This window comes from Tupaia chinensis, unplaced genomic scaffold (genome assembly GCF_000334495.1).
Source record: "Tupaia chinensis unplaced genomic scaffold, TupChi_1.0 Scaffold000420_1, whole genome shotgun sequence".
In the NCBI taxonomy this organism is placed as follows: domain Eukaryota; kingdom Metazoa; phylum Chordata; class Mammalia; order Scandentia; family Tupaiidae; genus Tupaia; species Tupaia belangeri.
The window spans coordinates 1,532,814-1,551,895 of record NW_006159925.1 but is presented as its reverse complement, the minus strand read 5'-3'; the positions used below and the strand labels follow the sequence as shown (position 1 = coordinate 1,551,895).

At 34.9% G+C, this 19,082-nt stretch overlaps 1 long non-coding RNA gene across 4 annotated transcripts in view; it reads left to right on the top strand.

Annotated features, from left to right (window-relative positions):
- The window catches only part of LOC114008953 (uncharacterized), a 70,923-nt gene that overhangs the window by 41,589 nt on the left and 10,252 nt on the right, over positions 1-19,082 (top strand). Inside the window, exons 4-7 of one of the 4 annotated variants that reach the window (XR_003550436.1) lie at positions 5,714-5,812; positions 9,626-9,660; positions 10,322-10,363; positions 13,893-14,014. This is a non-coding gene — a long non-coding RNA (uncharacterized LOC114008953). The remainder of the gene's footprint in view (positions 1-5,713; positions 5,813-9,625; positions 9,661-10,321; positions 10,364-13,892; positions 14,015-19,082) is intronic. The other 3 variants (XR_003550437.1, XR_003550434.1, XR_003550435.1) reach the window with 3 other exon arrangements.

The following is a 19,082-nucleotide window of genomic DNA, read 5'->3' as shown; positions in this document are numbered from 1 at the left end:
AAGCCAATTTTGAAAAAGGTTGGGTAGTATAATATTTAAAGATGCATACTTATAAGTAAAAATTTTGTTCTTAAATGCATCTTACTAATATGCAGAAAAAAGGTATCAAATATATTAAAGTTCCAGGAGACAAGGAATTCAGACTTAAAAGAAAAAATAATAAAGGTAAAATACATGTAGGTTGACAATATAGTGTGATTTTTCCCAGAGCTGTAATAATTTACACTGGTTCTGGTATCCCTTTTGGTTTAGCATTTGTTCAGGATAGTTTATTCTTACTAAGGTATTATTTATAGTATTTTTCTTGTATGAAACCTAGGAGAATTTAGGGACATTCTGAACCTGTTACATCCATGTACCCTGTGATAGTGCATGGAATGCATATATAATGAGCAGTGTATATTTCCCATAATATTTTATTAAATCTGATATAAACTATGTCTCTCTTGAACCTGTCAGACTCAGTGTAGCATTTTTCCTTCAAGAATACACAGATATTTGCTAAAATACTGAGGTACGCTTGGGATATGAGCAGCTAGAGAGAGAATTTCCTTTCTCAGAGGGTGGTGGGAAGTGCATTTAAAAATGCTATACCCGCTGCCCTTCGTGAGATTATGTCCAGTTGTGCCATAACTTTTGCTATGCTTGTGAAAGTATTGACGCCTCCAGGCCCCTTTCTGGGAAATTAATGTTCATATTGAACTAAAACATATACCTGAAATAGAAGATATGTAGTTCTGACCTTGAGTATATTGAGCATAATATAAACCCTCTTGTAGGAACAGTTCTCCCATTTATTTGATAGCATATATTTTAAACTATCTTTATGTTATTATCTAGTAATTCATTTTTCATTTTGCAATAAACAACTTAACACATTATAAAAATAACATACAAGAAAACTGTTCTAGAGGACTTCAAATAGTTTGTGAAAGAAATGGAATTAAAGTACAAGTGTATTTGTTAACAATTTTTTTTTAATTCATGAAGTTTCTCAAAATGCAAATCTTCCATGAGCTTTTTGAAGATTCCCCTCTCATCTAATGAAAGAAGTGTTGTCTTTTCAGTGTTCAAGAAAGGTGGTAATACATAAGAAGTAGCAGAAGTTACAGGGTGTTTTGGTGCCATTAAGGTGAGAGAAAGGTGGAGTGTTGTCATTGATTACATTGAAGTGAGGTGACTCAAATCTATTAACGAAAGCACCTGAATCTAATAATAGTGATTTTAAGACTTTCTAGAGAGGAGATTTTTTTTTTTTTTTTTTTTTTTTTTTAACAAAAAAGAGGGGTGGGGGAGAAAGATTGAGATTTTAGCTATAGAGTGCATGTGCTTGATGGAGAGACAGACAGAAAGCAAGAAATCCCACTGTGGGGGATGGCCACACCACGATCTCCTCTCCTCCCTTCTGAGAGGAGGATTTAATATGTGTGGTCTATAAAACAGAGCATCGGGACCAGCAGTTAGCATAATGGTTATTTCACTGAACTCCCATGTAGTCAACCGCAGTTCAAGTCCTAGACCTGGTGGCTTAAAACACGCTGGGCACGTGTGCGTGCATGCCCAAGATCCCGAGAGGAGAATGGAGGAGAAGGAGTTGTGGCATGGCCATCCCCCCTGGGGGATGATTTCTCGCTTTCTTTCTCTCTGTCTGTTTCTCTGTCTTTCAGGGGAGCGCATGAGCCCTAGAACAAAAAAAGAAACCTCTTAAAAAAAAAAAAAAAAAAAACAGAGCATCTACAGGAATTGTTTTTTTCTTCTCTCCCTTTTGTTTATGTATTTTGATAAAAACTTATTTATTTTAGTGTAGACCCATAGGTATTTTATACTTTGGGCTATAATCTAATACTACCTTTTTCATTCTTTTGCTCTAATTGTTCTAGCTTCTCTGGTCTCCTGTGAAACTTTACCCTATCATTGTAGATTCTTTTTTTGTTTCATTTTATTTTTTAGGTTTTTGGATAGAGAGCATATACTCACTGGAGACAGGGAAAGGGAGAAAGTAAGAAATCACCCATGGGGGATGGAGGGGATGGTCCCTTCTCTGTTCTCTTCTTGGGATTTTGGGCATGCATGCTCATGTGCCTGGTCTGATTTTCAAGCCGCCCACTGTGTTTGGGATTCGAACCATGGTCAGCCATGTGGAAGTAGAGCACCCTAATCACCACGCTGCCTCCTGATCCCTTTCTGTTTCTTTATTTGTTTGATTTTATTTGGAGACTTTATTAATTTACCACAAGATATTTCAGCCTCAATTTATATATATATATATATATATATAAATTATTATTTATTTACTTATTTTTTTGGAGAGGTTTTTACTTTAGGGTGCGTGCGCTCGCCAGAAAGAGAGAGACAGAGAGACAGAAAGTGAGAAATCACCCCCAGGGGGATGGCCATGCCACAATCCCTTCTCCTCCATTCTCCTCTCAGGATCTTGGGCACGCACACACACGTGCCCAGTGTGAGTTTAAGCCACCAGGTCTGGGACTCAAACCAGTCGACTACACAGCCATTATGCTAACTGCTGCTTCCTCAATTTATATATTTCCTGCCTCAGTCATGTAAGCAATTTATTTAAAGTGTCCTGTTTCATTTTCTTAGACAATGAATGGTATTAAAGTGAAAAAAGTTAAGATCTGTGGATATGATATGAACTATTGTTACTGGAATGTTGTTTCTTCTAAGTCTGTAAGTTGGCAAGGCAAGAAAATATATAAGGTTATACAAGTGGTGTGTACATGCATATCTATAAACATTTCTATGTGTAACTCTCTATATTGAGTTTAAAAATAAACTCACACTGTTTTTTCCAACTCTTTATCACCACAAGAATTATTCTAGCCATATTCCTTGGATTATCTATTGATTTTCACCGCAAAAGTTAAGAAACTTGACTCCAAACCATAAGAAATCTGGTGTCTATTTGATTTATTAATCCCAGACTGTGTGTGTGTATAACAGTATCAGAGTAAAGCCCTATTTCCCTAGAATACAATTGAATCTAATGAATTGCAATACTTAAATTGACTTTTGTCTTCAGTCTCAAAAACTTTCATTTCTAGTCACTTAGATCAGCACACTGTGTAGTGAAGTTGTTTCATAATACAGTCTGATTCTCTTCTCGCAGTTGGCATTTCTTCCAGGAATCCTTAGAACTCCTAAAAGATTTTCTTTCTTTTCTTTTCTCTCTCTGTTTTGTTAAATGTATGCAGTGGTTCACTCATAATGCTGTAAAGCTCCATAGTTTAACTTAGGCATGGTACTAGGTATTCACATTACAATATCACAAAAAATAGTTTCACCACCATAGAAGCACCATTGTCCGATTCCCTATCTCCTTCATCTCATCAGTCCTTTCCCTTCTCTCCTGAACCCATGACAAACAGATTTTTTGAAAGCTCTTTACAGATTTTTAATTTTTTCAGGATTTCATAAACTTGGAATTATTCAGTGTATAAACTTTACAGATTGGCTTCTTTCACTTAGCAGTTTTTGTTTCATAATCATCCATGACTTTCCTGGCTTAATAGCTCTTATTTTATCACAAATAATACTCCCTTGTGTGGTTGTACCACAATTTATTCATTTATCTGCTGAAGAGTATCCTGCTTGCTTTCAGTTTGGGGCACTTATAAATCCTCTGTAAACATTAATATGCTGGTTTTATGTAGACGTAAGTTTTGCAATCAGTTGGGTAAATACCTAGAAGGTTGAATGTTGGATCATATATTGTGTTAAAGAAAAAACTGTGATAAGAAAATTTAACAAAGTTTATTGGAACAAGAATAAGGTTCTATAATGGGGCAGAATTCCAGACCAGAGGTTGTTTTGAATGCTTCACTCATGACATGCACAGATTATATTTATAGCCAGAGAAAAGGAAGTGCCAAACAGAAACGGTCTACTCTGTGCTATCAGCATTTGCCTCATAAGTCCACGTTTTGGCAGCTCTTCCACATCTGATTGGCTGGTGGTCTGGCTACTGCGGCTGGTCTGAGACTCAAACGCTTGGTCCTTATGAACTTATGTTCATAAGTGTGTTTATAGCTTGGTTACACATCAAGCTAGGTTATGGCTCACTATGTAAATAGGCAGCCCCAGGCCGCACTCCTCACCTCAGTACAGAGACAGATTTAGGTGACACTTCATTCAGTTTAACCATCAAGAATATTTTTAACTGTGTAAGAGACCTCTAAATCACTTCGAAAGTGGTTGTACACTTTTACCTTCCCACCAGAAATTAATGAAAGTTTATATTGCTCCACATCCTTGTTAGAATTAGGTACTTCTGGTTTGCTGAATTTTAATCATTGTAATAGTTATGAAATATCTATCCCATTAGTGGTTGGGTTTAAAATGATCTAATGATAAATTATTGTAAGTATATTATTTTTGCATATTTCTTTGCTATTTGTATCTTTCCTGTTGAGGTGTCTAATCTTTTCTTTTTTGCTCATTTTTAAAAATTGTGATGTTATTGTATAATCTTAAGGACTTGTGTGTCTTTTGGATACATACCCTTTATCAGGCATAGGTTTTGCCAATATAGATAGTTTCTTCCAATCTTTTCATTCTGTAACACTATTTTTCAAGAGAAGAATTTTTAAATTTAAAAATGCACAACTCCTTTTTTTCCCCCACATATTTTTTGGGGGAGGGGAGGTTTTTGCTGTAGGGTGCATGTACTTGCCAGAAAGACAGAGAGAGACAGAGAGACAGAAAGCACCCCCCAGGGGACATGGCCATGCTGCAATTCCTTCTCCTCCATTCTCCTCTTGGGATCCTGAGTACCCACGTACAGTTTAAGCCACCAAGTCCAGAACTCGGACTACAATCAACTACATGGGAGTCCAGCGACACAGTCACTATGCCAACTCCCTTCCCCCACACATCTAGGAACTCATCACAAAACTCATTTACCTAGATTTTTATCCTATTTTCTTCTAGAAGTCTTGGACTTTCCTGTATTACATTTAGATTTATGATTTGAGTTATTTTCTAGTAAATGTGTAAGATTTCTTTCTTATTTAATTTTTATTTATGAATATGGGCACCTGTTTTTTTCCGTCATGGTTTGTCCTATAAGTGCTTCATTGGTTTTGTAAATGCTAATTGGTTTTAGACCTTTATCAAAGCTGAGTTGATTATATTTTTGTGAGTCTGTTTTCTGTCTCTCTGTTACTCCATTGGTCTGTGGCCCTATCTTTCTCCAGGACTAGTCATTCTTGATTATTGTAGCCTTATGGTGAATACTGAAACGAGTACTCAAACTTTGTTCTTCTTTTTCAGAATTGTATTGGGTATTTTGGTTATTTTTTTCTTTCCACATAAAATGACTTTCTGGTATACTGGTTGTAATTGCCTTGACTCTACAGAGAAGCTAAGTAGAACTGACATCTTGACAACTGAATATTCTAATTTGTGAACATGGAATATTTCTCTACTTAATTAGTTTTTTAATATTTGTGATCAGAGTTTTATTTTTTCCTTAAATAGATCATGTGTGTATTTTTAAAACTTGACAACTTAGTATTTGTGGTTTTATAAATGTCATTATGTTTATAATTTTAGTTAAAATGGGTTGCATTTTTAATTTCAACTTTGAGTCGTTCATTGCTGGAATATAGAAAATCAATTATCTTTGTTGTATTGTCCTTGCATCCTGAACTTTGCTATAATTACTTATTAATTCCAGATTTTTTGTTGTTTTTAGCAATTCTTCAGGATTTTCTCCTTAATGAAAGTAATTCCAAAGAAGTTATACTTGAAGACAAAAAAAGATCTGGAAGACAGTAGGGCATTAAATAATGAGGTAAATAATTATAACGTCTAATATTCAATAAGACATAAAAAACCCTTTATAATATGTCTAGAAACGAATGTTATAGAACAATTCTTTGAACAACATTAACTATCAGTACTCTCACAAGGAGAAATAGCTATGCAAATAGCATATATTTATTAAAGAAGTTGATTCAATAAATAATTACCTTACAAAAGGGAAATGCCAGGCTAAGATGAATTCTCCCCAACCTTTAAAAAACAAGTGATAACGATCTCTGCATCTGCTTCAGAAGATACAGAGGGGGGTACTTTAGAAGCCATTCTGTGATCCAGACATTGCACTGAGACCAAAACCAAAGATACTGCAGCAAAGAAAAGGACAGACCAGTTTCTCTTATAAACATTAGATGCTAACATACATAACAGAAATTAAGCAAATAAATACAGTAATGTTCATAAAAAAATTAGAAGTTGGAAGTCTCGTTTGAATTTTATTTTGACTCAGTGTCACTTTAGACAAGCACACTAGATAAAAACTATAAAACACTAGATTGAAGAGCAGAGCATTTTAACGTTAAAATTTAGAGAATTAAACGTAATGAATAGTAATAAAGAATGGTGAATTATATGACAGAAAGAAAAATAAGGAGTGTAATTTAAATCCAATTAAGCTAGGAGAATAACATTTTTTACCCACTTCAGTTAATACCTTATAGTGGACTAATTGCACATTAATGACCAAGTCAAAAATGAAACCTACAATTTGAAATAGAAATGATAAGTTAATGTCCTTTCACATGATTGTTCTGGCTTTAAAAAATGGACAGTTTTTAATATGTAATGTCAACACTGATGTCGGACAGGGAGCGTAGGATATGCCAAGCCATCACTCCATCTTCTTTATGGGGGAGAGCTCTTTGAGAATCTCTACCCTTAGGTATGTGTTTCCTTTTAGATAGGTATAGCCCCTTGACATTTCAAAAAACATATTTAGAGGTGAAATACACACACATTCATGCAGTGAGGTACTTCTTAACTTTTTCTAAATAACAGCATATGTAAAATTATTTTAATAAAATTTTCACTCCTAATATATTTTTAATTTTTTTAAATTTGTGATAGAGCATGAGTGTGCACACGTGGGAGAAATAGATGACAACCCTGCACAAGCTCTAATTATGCTGTGAGCCCTTCCTCTAGTCCTCCAGCCCTCCAGCCCACTGGGTCCTGAGGACTCGTGTGTATGCTCAGCATGTTTTAGGCTGACCATGCTGGGGATTTGAACTGTTGTTGTTGCCATGTGAGATGGACTTCTCTTGAGTCAGCACATTGCGGCTGTGCCACCAAACCTGTACAGTTATGTATTTTTTTTTTTAAGAAATTTTTGCTGTAGGACACATGTGCTTGCTGGAGAGAGAGACAGAAAGCAAGAAATCACCCTCTACCCAGGGATGGCCCTGCCACAGTCCCTTCTCCTACATTCTCCTTTTGGGATTTTGGGCATGCATGCAAACACACCTGGTGTGAATCTTAAGCCCCTGGGTCCAGGACTCAAACTACAGTTGATTACGTGGGAGTCCAGCGACATACTCTTATGCCATCTGCTGGCCCCTCAATTATGTTTATTAATGACTTTGATTTGATTGTGTGATTTTAGATAAAATCATATATTTGATAAAATCACACATTAACTTTATCTGTAAAATAGAACATTTGTCAGATCAGCCTGTGGTCTGGACTAAGGCAGCTGAATCCCACATGACTGACGATGCAATTTGAGTCCCAGAGTTGGTAGATTGGAAAACCACGCTGGTTGCATGTGAGTGAATGTCCTCAAATCCTGAAAAGTAGGGAGACATTGAAGGGTAGGAATTGTGGCATGACCAGTGCTTTCTTGTTTCTCTGTCTCTCTCTTGACTCTTTTGGGACCTCTGGCAAATTAAATAAATAAAAATACCACATTTTCTATCCAGAAAAAGTTATTTCAGACCTAATTAACGTGTTTGCTGTATACACCAGCATTCCGGCATATTCAAGTTTAATGTTGAATTTAATCTTGAGTTGGCCCCGTAGCATGGTGGTGAAGGAAATAACATGGCTGACTGTGGGGTTGGAATCCTAGTCCCAGAAGCAAAACATGATAGGCATATATGTGTATATGCCCAAGTTACAGATGGAGAAATGGAGAAGGGATTGTAACGTGACCACAACCAACTGGGAGATGCTTCTTTCCTCTCCCTCTATCTGGAAAGCATGTACACTCTGGCAAAATAATAGTAACAATCTTATGCACACAAATTTTCTATAGATATAAAAACAATCTACTTAGGCTCTTTTTCTATGTAACTCATACTTTATTTTGTAACATCTGTTGGCTTTGAGATTTCCAGGAAAGTATTTTTTAAACCATTTTATTGTGAGGTCATTGCATTGAAACACAAAAGCTGTACATAACTAAGGTATAACATTTGAGAAATTTGGAAATAAATGTCTTCGAAACCACTACCCCACTGAAGGCCATAAACATAGCCATCATCTGGAATGGTTATCTTTCCTTTGATGAGAACATTTACCAAAAGATCTTCTTCTTAGCAAATTAAGCATGTATTAGTAGAAGAATAAACTATAAGCACTATGCTGTGGCATAGAACTACAGCACTGAATCATTTTGCATACCAAACTTTGGAGCCTTTGATGAACACTTCTCCATTTCCCCTCCCCCCAGCCCACAGCATCCACCATTCTGCTTTCTGCTCCAAGTTCAATGTTTTTAGATTCTATATATCATTCAGTATTTGTCTCTATGTATCCAGCTTATTTCCATAATGTCCTCAAGATTCATGTAAATGGATGGCTTTCCTTCATTTTTTAGGCTGAGTCATATTGTATTTGTGTACCATGATTTCTTTGTCCATCCATTCATCAGTGGGCATTTCGGTTTATCTCATATCTTGACTATAGAGAATGATTCTGCTGTGAATGTATGAGTACAAATATCCCTTCAAAATCCTGATTGTAGTTCCTTTGCATATACGTATACCCAGAATTGGAATTGCTGCATCAAATAGTTCTGTTTTTTTTTTTTTCTTTAACTACCAGTGAGTGTGATCATTTGCTAGAGAGACAGAAACAGAGAGAGATGTAGAGACAGAGAGAAGGCAGCCCCCTCCCCCCCCCACCTTCCCAAGGCTTATGGTCATGCTTCAGTCCCTTCTTTTCACTTCTCCATACCATTGGGAATTGGGCATGCACACAGTCATGCATCCTGTGACCATGCGCCTCAAGCTACCAGAGTTAGGACTTGAACTGTGGTTGGCCATGTGGGATTTGACTTCCTTAGCTATGAATCAACAGGGCCAGGCAATTCTATTTTTAATTTCTTGAGAACTTGCATTCTATTTTTCATAGTAGCTGCACCACATACATGTTCACCCACTGTGGACGGAGGTTTCTGTTTTCCATATCCTTGCCAACACTTGTCATTGTTGTTGTTCATTTGGTTTTGTTTTTGATAATATACTAACAGGTGTGAGGCAATATTTTATCAGGCTTTTGATTTGCATTTTTTTCATGATTAGTAATTTTAAGCACCTAGTATTATACCTTTGATTGTATATCTTCTTTAGAGAAATGTTTATTCAGGTCTTTTAATCATTTTTAACAAAAGATTACTTGTTTTTGTTTTTGCTGAATTGTAGGAGACCATTATATATTTTAGATTTATCCCTTATTTGATATGTAATTTTCAAATCTTTTCTACCATTGTGTAAGCTGTTGATTGTGTAGAACCCTTAATTTCATACAATTCCACTTGCTATTTTTGTTTCAATCACCCTTTTAGGGTCATATCCAAGAAATCATCTACAATTCCAAAAGGTAATTTTTCTCTATATTTTCATCTAAAAGTTTGAAGCTTTAGATTTTACCTTTGAGTTTATCTCTTTATAAATTTATTTTTGTGTATTATGTGATAAAATTTCCAATTTCATTCTTTTGCATGAAGATACCCAATTTCACCATATATAATCATTTATCAAAGAAACCATACTCTCCTGATTCTGTAATGTGCACATTATTATAGAAGATCAGTTAACCATATAAGCATAGTTTGTGTGTGCGTGTGTACATCCATGTACACTTTTTATTTGGGTATATTGATCAGTATGTTTGTTCTTATGCCAGACCGTATCATTTTGATTACTCTAGATTTGCAATATATTCTAAAACCTGGAACTGTGATAACCCAGCTCCATTTTCTTTGCTAAGAAACTCTTAGACTATTCAAGGTATTTTTTTAATTTCTAGATACATTTTAGGATAGTTTTTGTTTGTCTCTTGGAAAAAATGACAATCTCTCTGATAGTCTTGAATTAAAAAAAAAAGTCATTGGACCTCCGATAGAGATTTTACTGACTTTGTAGATTACTTCAGGTAGGACTGTGTGGGCATTTTAACAATCCTGATTCTCCCAAACCATGAAAATGGGCTGTCTTTTTATTTATTTGTGTCTACTTTATTTCTTTCATCAATGTTTTAGAGTCTTCACTACACAGATCTTTCTCCCAGATGGTTATTCCAGGTATTTTATTCTTTCTGATACTAGAGTAAATAAGGTTATAGTTCTTGTATCTTTTTCATATGAGTTGTTGTTAGTGATTAAAAACACTACAGATTTTTATGTTGATTTTTCTGTCATGCAACTTCAGTAAATTTGTTGATTGGTTTTGATGAATTTTTTTGTTTTATGTAGTTTTCATTTTATATAGTTTTTAGAGTTATCTACATTTAAGATTATATCATTTGGAAGTAAACATAGTTCTTCTTTTTCCTTTCTAATTTGGGTGCTTTCAAATACTTTTCTTCTTTGCCCATTTGCTCTGATTAGTACTTTATTCTTTTTTTTGGAGAGTTTTTTTTTTTTTTTTTTTTTCACTATAGGGCATGTGCGCTCGCCAGACAGACAGAGACATAGAGACAGAAAGTGAGAAATCAGCCCCCGGGGGGATGGTCACGCCACAATCCCTTCTCCTCCATTCTCCTCTCAGGATCTTGGGCACGCACGCACACGCGCCCGGCGTGAGTTTTAAGCCACCGGGTCCAGGATGCAAACCGCAGTCGACTATGTGGGAGTCCAGCGACATAGCCATTACACTAACTGCTGGTTCCCTTTTCTTTTCTTTTTGAATTCAGTTGTGAAACTATTTGGTTCTGGTTTGGGAGGTTTTTGACTGCTGACTCATTCTTGTTATTGGTCTGTTTATGCTTTTTATTTCTTTTTAATTTGGTCTTTGTAGGTTGTATATTATACAGTTTCTTTTTTCTCAGTTGTCCAATTTGTTCGTTTATGTTGTTCGTAACAGTCTGTTATAATTTTTTTTTATTGGTGTGAAATTAGTTGTAATGTCTGTTCTTTCACTTCTGATTTTATTTGAGCCATCTATTATTTTAGTTTAGCTAAAGGTTTGCCAATTTTCTTTACTTTTTTTTTTAAGTTGTGGTTCAGTATTTTGTCTATTTTTCTATTCTTCATTTGATTTACATTTATTATTGCTCTTTTATAATTTCTTTCCTGCTGCTCAGGTTGGGCTTAGTTTCTTTCTTTCTTTCTTTCTTTCTTTCTTTCTTTCTTTCTTTCTTTCTTTCTTATTTTTTTCTAGTTCTTCTGTATAAATTTGGATTGTTTATTTGTGGTTCTTCTTCTTCTTTTTTTTTTTTCTTTAATTTGGCAGAGGGTACCTGTGCTTTGATGGAGAGAGAGAAAGGAAAAGTGAGAGAAAGAGAAAGTTAGAGAAAGGGAAAGTGAAAGAGCACCCCTTACCCAATGAAGGTAATCACACCTCAATCCCTTCCCCCTCATTCTCCTTATTTTTTTGATTTTAGGGAAGTATGTTCATGGACCCAGCATGCTTCTCAAGTCTCCAAGTCTGGACCTGAACCATGGAGTCAGCCATGTGGGATTCAGCCACCTTAATCGCCATGACACAGGCTGGCCCCTCCTTATTCATTTATTTTTTTAAGGTAGATTTTTGGTAAGGGCACATGCATTTGCCAGGTAGACAGAGACAGAGAGACAGAAAGTAAGAAATCATCCCCCAAGGGGAATGGCCACACCACAGCCCCTTCTCTTCCATTCTCCTCCTGGGATTTTGGACATGCATACACATATACCCAGTATGATTTTCAAGCCACTGAGTCCAGGACTCAAACTGTGGTTAGCCATGTGGGAATTTCTTTATGGCTAACATGATATTTATACTAAATATGTTACTGAATTTTCTGGAAAGTCATGACATATTTTTGCATAGAAAAAAAGAAAAATATATCATGACTTTGCTGACAACACATTATAATAATAATAATATATTTTATCCTGATAACAATTTAATTTCACTCACATACAAAAACTTCTGCATTTTTACTTCTTTCACACATGTATCATGTTATCAGCCTCAGATTTTATTCATTATGAATTACAATCCTATTGAAGGAATATACTATGTTGTAATTCTTTATGCATTTATGTTCATCAGTGAGATTTATGCTTTAATATGCTGTTTAGCACCTTTTCACTTCAATTTGTAGAACTCCCTTTCGCACTTCTTGTAAGACAGGTTAAGTGATGATGAATTCCCTCAGTTTCTGTTCATCTGGCAAAGTCATTTTCTTTCCATTTTTAAAGGACAGATTTGCTGTGTGTAGTATGCTTGGTAACAATATTTTTCTTTCAGTACTTTGGATATATTATCCAACTCTCTTGGCCTGAACAGTTCTTGCTGAGAAAACTTTTAGTAGTATTTTAGAGATTCCCCTGTGGGTGATAAATTCACTTCTCTTTCTGCTTTCAAAATCCTCTTTGACTTTAGATGAGTGTAACTATCTGTCTAAGTGTATACATCTATAGGTAACATCTTTTCCTGGCTTTGTGTATCTGGATGTCTATTTCTCTTCCCAGATGTAGTAAACTTTTTGCGTTATCATTATTTTTATAAATAAACGTTCCAGCAGTTAGCGTAGTGGCTGTGTCACTGGACTCCCATGTAGTTGACCGTGGTTTGTGTCCTGGACCCGGTGGCTTAAATTCACGCTGGGTGCATGTGTGTGCGTGCCCAAGATCCTGAGAGGAGAATGGAGGAGAAGGGATTGCAGCGTGGCCATCCCTTCTCGGGGGTGATTTCTCCCTTTTTATCTCTCTGTCTCTCTCTGTCTTTCTGGCAAGCACACATGCCCTATAGCAAAAACAAAACAAAACAAAACTCTCAAAAAATAAAATAAACATTCTGTAGCTGTTTTTTCTCATTTCTATTTTTGTCATTCATAATGCATGTATTGTTTTCTTGATGGTATCCCCTAAGTCCTATAGGCTTTATTTACTCTTTTTCTTTCCCTCACAGTCTGATTTCAATGAACTTGTTGAGTGCACTAATTCTTTCTTTCTGTTGACCAAATCTGTTGTTGAAACTCTCTGTTAAATTTTTTAGTTGAGTCATTGCTTCAGCTCTAGGATTTCTGTTTCCTTTTTGTTTTCTATTTCTTTGTGAATTTCTTGCTTTGTTTCTGTATTATGATTTTCCATATTTTGTTTAGTTGTGCATTCATGTCTTTTTTCATTCACTACACTTCTTTAAAATTACTGTTTTGAATTATTTGTCAGGGAGTTCATAGATCTCCATTTCCTAAGCTTTGGTTACTGGAGTTTTATTAAATTCCTTTTTTGTGTCATGTTTCCCTGATTCTTCTTGAACTTTGTATTCTTGCACCAATGTCTGCATAGTTAAGGAAATAGTCACATTTTCTAGAGTACGGAATAGAATGACTTCAGCAGGGATAGACCTTCAACAGTCATCTTGGCCTAAAGTATCAAAAGACAACAGGTATCTTGTCTCCTAAAGTCTTTGTTCAAATGAGACCTGCAGTCAGGGTTCACAGAAGGATGGTCTACCACCCAAGTCTCCACTGGTTGATAGGAACTTTCATTTTTTTTTTTTTCTTTTTTGGTAGGTAATTGTCTACAGTGCTTTGAGTGAAGCAAAACAATAGTATATTATTTTAACAACATCTTGAAATGCTGAAAAACTGGGTAGCTCACTCACAGTCTGCTTCTTCCACAGGAAAAATCATGGGCCAAGGAGATCCTTCTGAGTTCTGTGCTATGCTGGACTTGGAAGAAAGTGGTGTAGGAAAGGTTCTTCTTACCCTCTATTTTTGGATTTTTCTCTGCTTTTGTACTTTAGTAAGTGCTGTAATCCTTTCTATGAATTTTAGAATTCTCATGAAGTCATTTGATTAAATTTGTGGATAATTGTCAAGTTGATGTTTCCTTTTTTAAAAAGAATTATTTTACTTTTATTTTATTTATTCATTTTATTTTTTAATTTGACCAGAAAGACACAGAGAAAGAGAGAGAGAGAGAGAGCGAAAGTGAGAAAGCAAGCCACCAGGTCTGAGACTCGAATCGTAGTTGGCCATGAGGGAGTCCAGTGTCCCCATCCACCAAGCCACCTGCCAGCCCCAAGTTGATGTTTCTTGAGAGGACTAAAGGTACAAGCGCTTCTGTCCTGTCATCTTCCTGATTTTACCCTAAAAAGGAATTAGTATCAACCCAACTTATATTTTTTTTAAAGAGAGATTTTTGATAATTAGGCATGTGTGCTCACCAGAAAGAGAGAGAGATGGAGAGACAGAGAGCATTAATTCACCCTCGGGGGGGGGGGAAATGACCACATCACAATCCCTTCTCCTCTATTCTCTTCTTGGGACTTGGGCTTTGTGTATCTGGATGTCTGCTTCCCTTCCCAGATTAAGTAAGTTTTTGCATTATCATTATTTTTAAAACTAAACATTCTGTAGCTGTTTTTACTCATTTATATTTTTGTCCTTCATAATGCATGTAAGACACATCTGCCTGGCCTGAGTTTTATTTTATTTTATTTTTTTTTTAATTTTTTTGGAGAGGTTTTTGCTATAGGGCGTGTGCGCTCGCCAGACAGACAGAGAGAGACAGAGAGACAGAAAACAAGAAATCACCTCCCAGGGGGGATGGTCACACCACAATCCCTTCTCCTCCATTCTCCTCTTGGGATCTTGGGCATGCATGCACACACACCCGGCGTGAGTTTTAAGCCACCGGGTCCGGGACACAAACTGCGGTCGACTGCGTGGGAGTCCAGCAACATAGCCATTACGCTAACTGCTGGTTCCCCTGGCCTGAGTTTTAAGCTACTGGGTTCGGGCTCAAACTGTGATTGACTATGTGGGAGTCCAGTGATGTAAATGTCATCTGCTGGTCCCAAGACAACTTATTCTTAAGTGAATTTAAAATATGTGCATATATTATTTATATATGTGTGCATATATATTACATATCTTTTTTGCATTTTTCTGTGTACCTTAATAAGGTCATTATTATTTCTATTGTATATCAGCTCAGATAAAACATTACAGCAAGCTCTATGATAAACTCATTCTGTAAGTTCTGTAAATGCACTCAAAAGTACTCTAACATAAATCACACTGTATCATACTTTCTGTGTATTGTATTTTCTCTCCATTGGACTACTAGTTTTAAAGACTAGTGAATCTAGGGGCCAGCAGGTGGCATAGTAAAGGCACTGAATTTCCATATAACCAAACCAACCACAGTTCAAGTCGCAGACCTGGCAGCTTAAAAATCACAGAGCATGTATGTGTGCATGCCCAAAGTCCCAAGAGGAGAATAGAGAAGGGATTGTGGCATGACCATCCTTCCTGGGGAATGATTTGTCACTTTTTCTCTCTCTGTCTACCTCTCTCCAATGAGTGCACATGCTTAGAGGCAAAAAAATAAATAAATAAAAATAAATAAATAAATAAATAACAGAAACAATACAGTGACTGTTGCTTAGCCTTATATTCTTCCATTTTGGTATATGTTAAACTATATTAAAATTGTTTTTATAAGTGATTGAACAAATAAATCAAAATAAAACAGGATACATTCCTTTTTTAGTACTTTTAATTATGCCAGGGAAACATACTAAGTAAATTTCAACATTTCTACATTAATTAAACATATAACATAAAACAGAATCAAGGATTCCATTAAGTGGAATTCATGATGTGGCTTCTAAATATTATATTTTCCCTATTATTCAAATGTCTACACACATATTTATATTAATATACTCTTACTTTAACCTCATACTAAATGTGGTTCTCAGTTTGAAAATATTATTCAATTTGAACTGTTTTATCCAAAATACTGAAAAAAAGGTAAACTTGTCTTTTCATAAATTTTGGGCTGTGTGTCTTAGGTATATGGCCATATTCCATTCCATTCTTCATTGTAAGAATATCTTTACTGCAGTATTACTAGGAGCTTTAATATTAAAAGTTGTTATTAGTAGTTGTGACCAAAAGGTGGCCTGTGAAAACTAGGATTGCTAGTATGGCTTCATTAGCTTCAGCTGAGGTCTTACATGGAGGTAGAGGTTTGAAAAGATATCTTCTTTCCAAGTTCTCTGTGTATCCTGTAAAAAATTAGAAATATGACTGCTCCTACAAATACTGAAAAGGGCTCTTCTCTCCAGAGGGCCTTTGTTGAATTTGAACAAATATAAGTTATAAAGTTAGACAAACATGACTATCTTCTATCATATACTAGCAAATATTAGTCACAGTTCCTAACTTTAGGTTAATTGTAAGGATTAAACAAGGCGACACATGAGAGGATGCAACATACTATCTAAAATCTAATATTTGCTCATTCTACTCATCATTAATATTAAATGATCATAGCGTTGGGACCAGTAGATGGTGTAATGGTTATGTCCCTGGAATCCCACATAGTCAACTGCAGTTTGAGTCTAGGACCTGGCAGCTTAAAACTCATGCCAGGTGTGTGGGTTAATGTACACAAGATCCCAAGAGACTGGAAGAGAAGAGACTGCGGTGATTTCTCGCTTTCTGTCTCTTTGTCTGTCGGGTGTATGTGCCCTATAGTAAAAATCTCTCTTGTTCAAAAAAAGAAAAAATGATCATAGTTATAAAATGACTTGTAGTTGTGTTGGATTTATAGAATATGTTAGAGATAGTTAATTTTTTTCCCTTCTTCTTCAAAACTCACTTGCTCAGGACCCCCTAAAGAATGCTCCTAAAAATTTTGGAAGGCATAACTATAAAATTACTGGGGAACTAGCAATTTACATTAGGATAACTCCCTTTAGTTATTTCATAAGTTTAAATAAATAATACTGAAGTATTAGCTTTAAATGTGATTTATCTAGTAAACCTTCAAATAATAACTAATATTCATTGCTTTCTATGTAGTAGGCATTAATTTAGTTTAGTCTATTCTTCTTATTTATTCTTTACAACAGTAGTAGTAGAGGTTTGAAAAGATATCTTCTTTCCAAGTTCTCTGTGTATCCTGTAAAAAATTAGAAATATGACTGCTCCTACAAATACTGAAAAGGGCTCTTCTCTCCAGAGGGCCTTTGTTGAATTTGAACAAATATAAGTTATAAAGTTAGACAAACATGACTATCTTCTATCATATACTAGCAAATATTAGTCACAGTTCCTAACTTTAGGTTAATTGTAAGGATTAAACAAGGCGACACATGAGAGGATGCAACATACTATCTAAAATCTAATATTTGCTCATTCTACTCATCATTAATATTAAATGATCATAGCGTTGGGACCAGTAGATGGTGTAATGGTTATGTCCCTGGAATCCCACATAGTCAACTGCAGTTTGAGTCTAGGACCTGGCAGCTTAAAACTCATGCCAGGTGTGTGGGTTAATGTACACAAGATCCCAAGAGACTGGAAGAGAAGAGACTGCGGTGATTTCTCGCTTTCTGTCTCTTTGTCTGTCGGGTGTATGTGCCCTATAGTAAAAATCTCTCTTGTTCAAAAAAAGAAAAAATGATCATAGTTATAAAATGACTTGTAGTTGTGTTGGATTTATAGAATATGTTAGAGATAGTTAATTTTTTTCCCTTCTTCTTCAAAACTCACTTGCTCAGGACCCCCTAAAGAATGCTCCTAAAAATTTTGGAAGGCATAACTATAAAATTACTGGGGAACTAGCAATTTACATTAGGATAACTCCCTTTAGTTATTTCATAAGTTTAAATAAATAATACTGAAGTATTAGCTTTAAATGTGATTTATCTAGTAAACCTTCAAATAATAACTAATATTCATTGCTTTCTATGTAGTAGGCATTAATTTAGTTTAGTCTATTCTTCTTATTTATTCTTTACAACAGTAGTATTTAATGCCTACTGTTGTACTGTATTATAACTCCATATTGATTTTCTAATATAAGATACAGGTTTTAGACTGACTTACTCTATTGGTGGGGTCAAGAGAATCTGACTGAGTCTATTTTTTGAAATATACATCAAGGTTTTGATGAAATAAAACAATTGTGTATGTGAAACTGTTTTAATATTACTAATACCCTCTGTGTTTGTCAATGTTTTCAGATTAATTCTAAGAAAAATAAAAGAAACAGCTACATTTCCTTTCAAGAATTCAATGTATAAATGATTCAGATGAGTAATATTTTAATTAAGTAATAAATGCATATTTATGTTATTTTAAGGATGTTATCTATTACTGTGTTTTCTTGAAAATATAATTACTTGGTTTTCTAAAGCGAACTTCATACCCGTTACCGTGCTTTGTAGAATAAAATCTTTCAAAAAGAATTATTTTCTCTTATTACAAAGAATAAATTTGAAACAATTATTGGTGTTCCCCCCATTCAGCCACTTTTCAAAAACCCCTTGTAGTGTAAATAATGATTTTTTTAATCTCTATTATAAAATTATCTGTATTTAAATGGATTATGCAAGCAGAAGATGTCCTTCTGCTCTTTGTCCATTTCTAGGAGCCTGGTTAAGCAACTGTTCAGTCTTCAGGCATTTACTTTAGCTGGTTCCTGTATTTCACATCTCCACTTCAGAACACTCTACACAAAAGAGGCTGAATATTTTTTAAAATAAATTTGTCTTTATAGTATGCAGTCTTTCAGTTTCTGCCATTGAGTGCAGATGTTCCATGTATATTGAGTGGGCACACACAGTACCTCTCTTTCATTGTCTGGCTTGCTGCTTTTAGCAATACATCTTTCATTTTTGTCCAATGTAAAAAAAAATTACATTTTTTAAAATTATTATTATTAAATTAAATTATTATTAAATCAAATTATTTTAAAATGTCATATTTTTAAAAATTATTATTAAATTAATCATTATTAATTATTAAATTAAATCAATAATTTAATGTAATAATTATTAAATTTAATT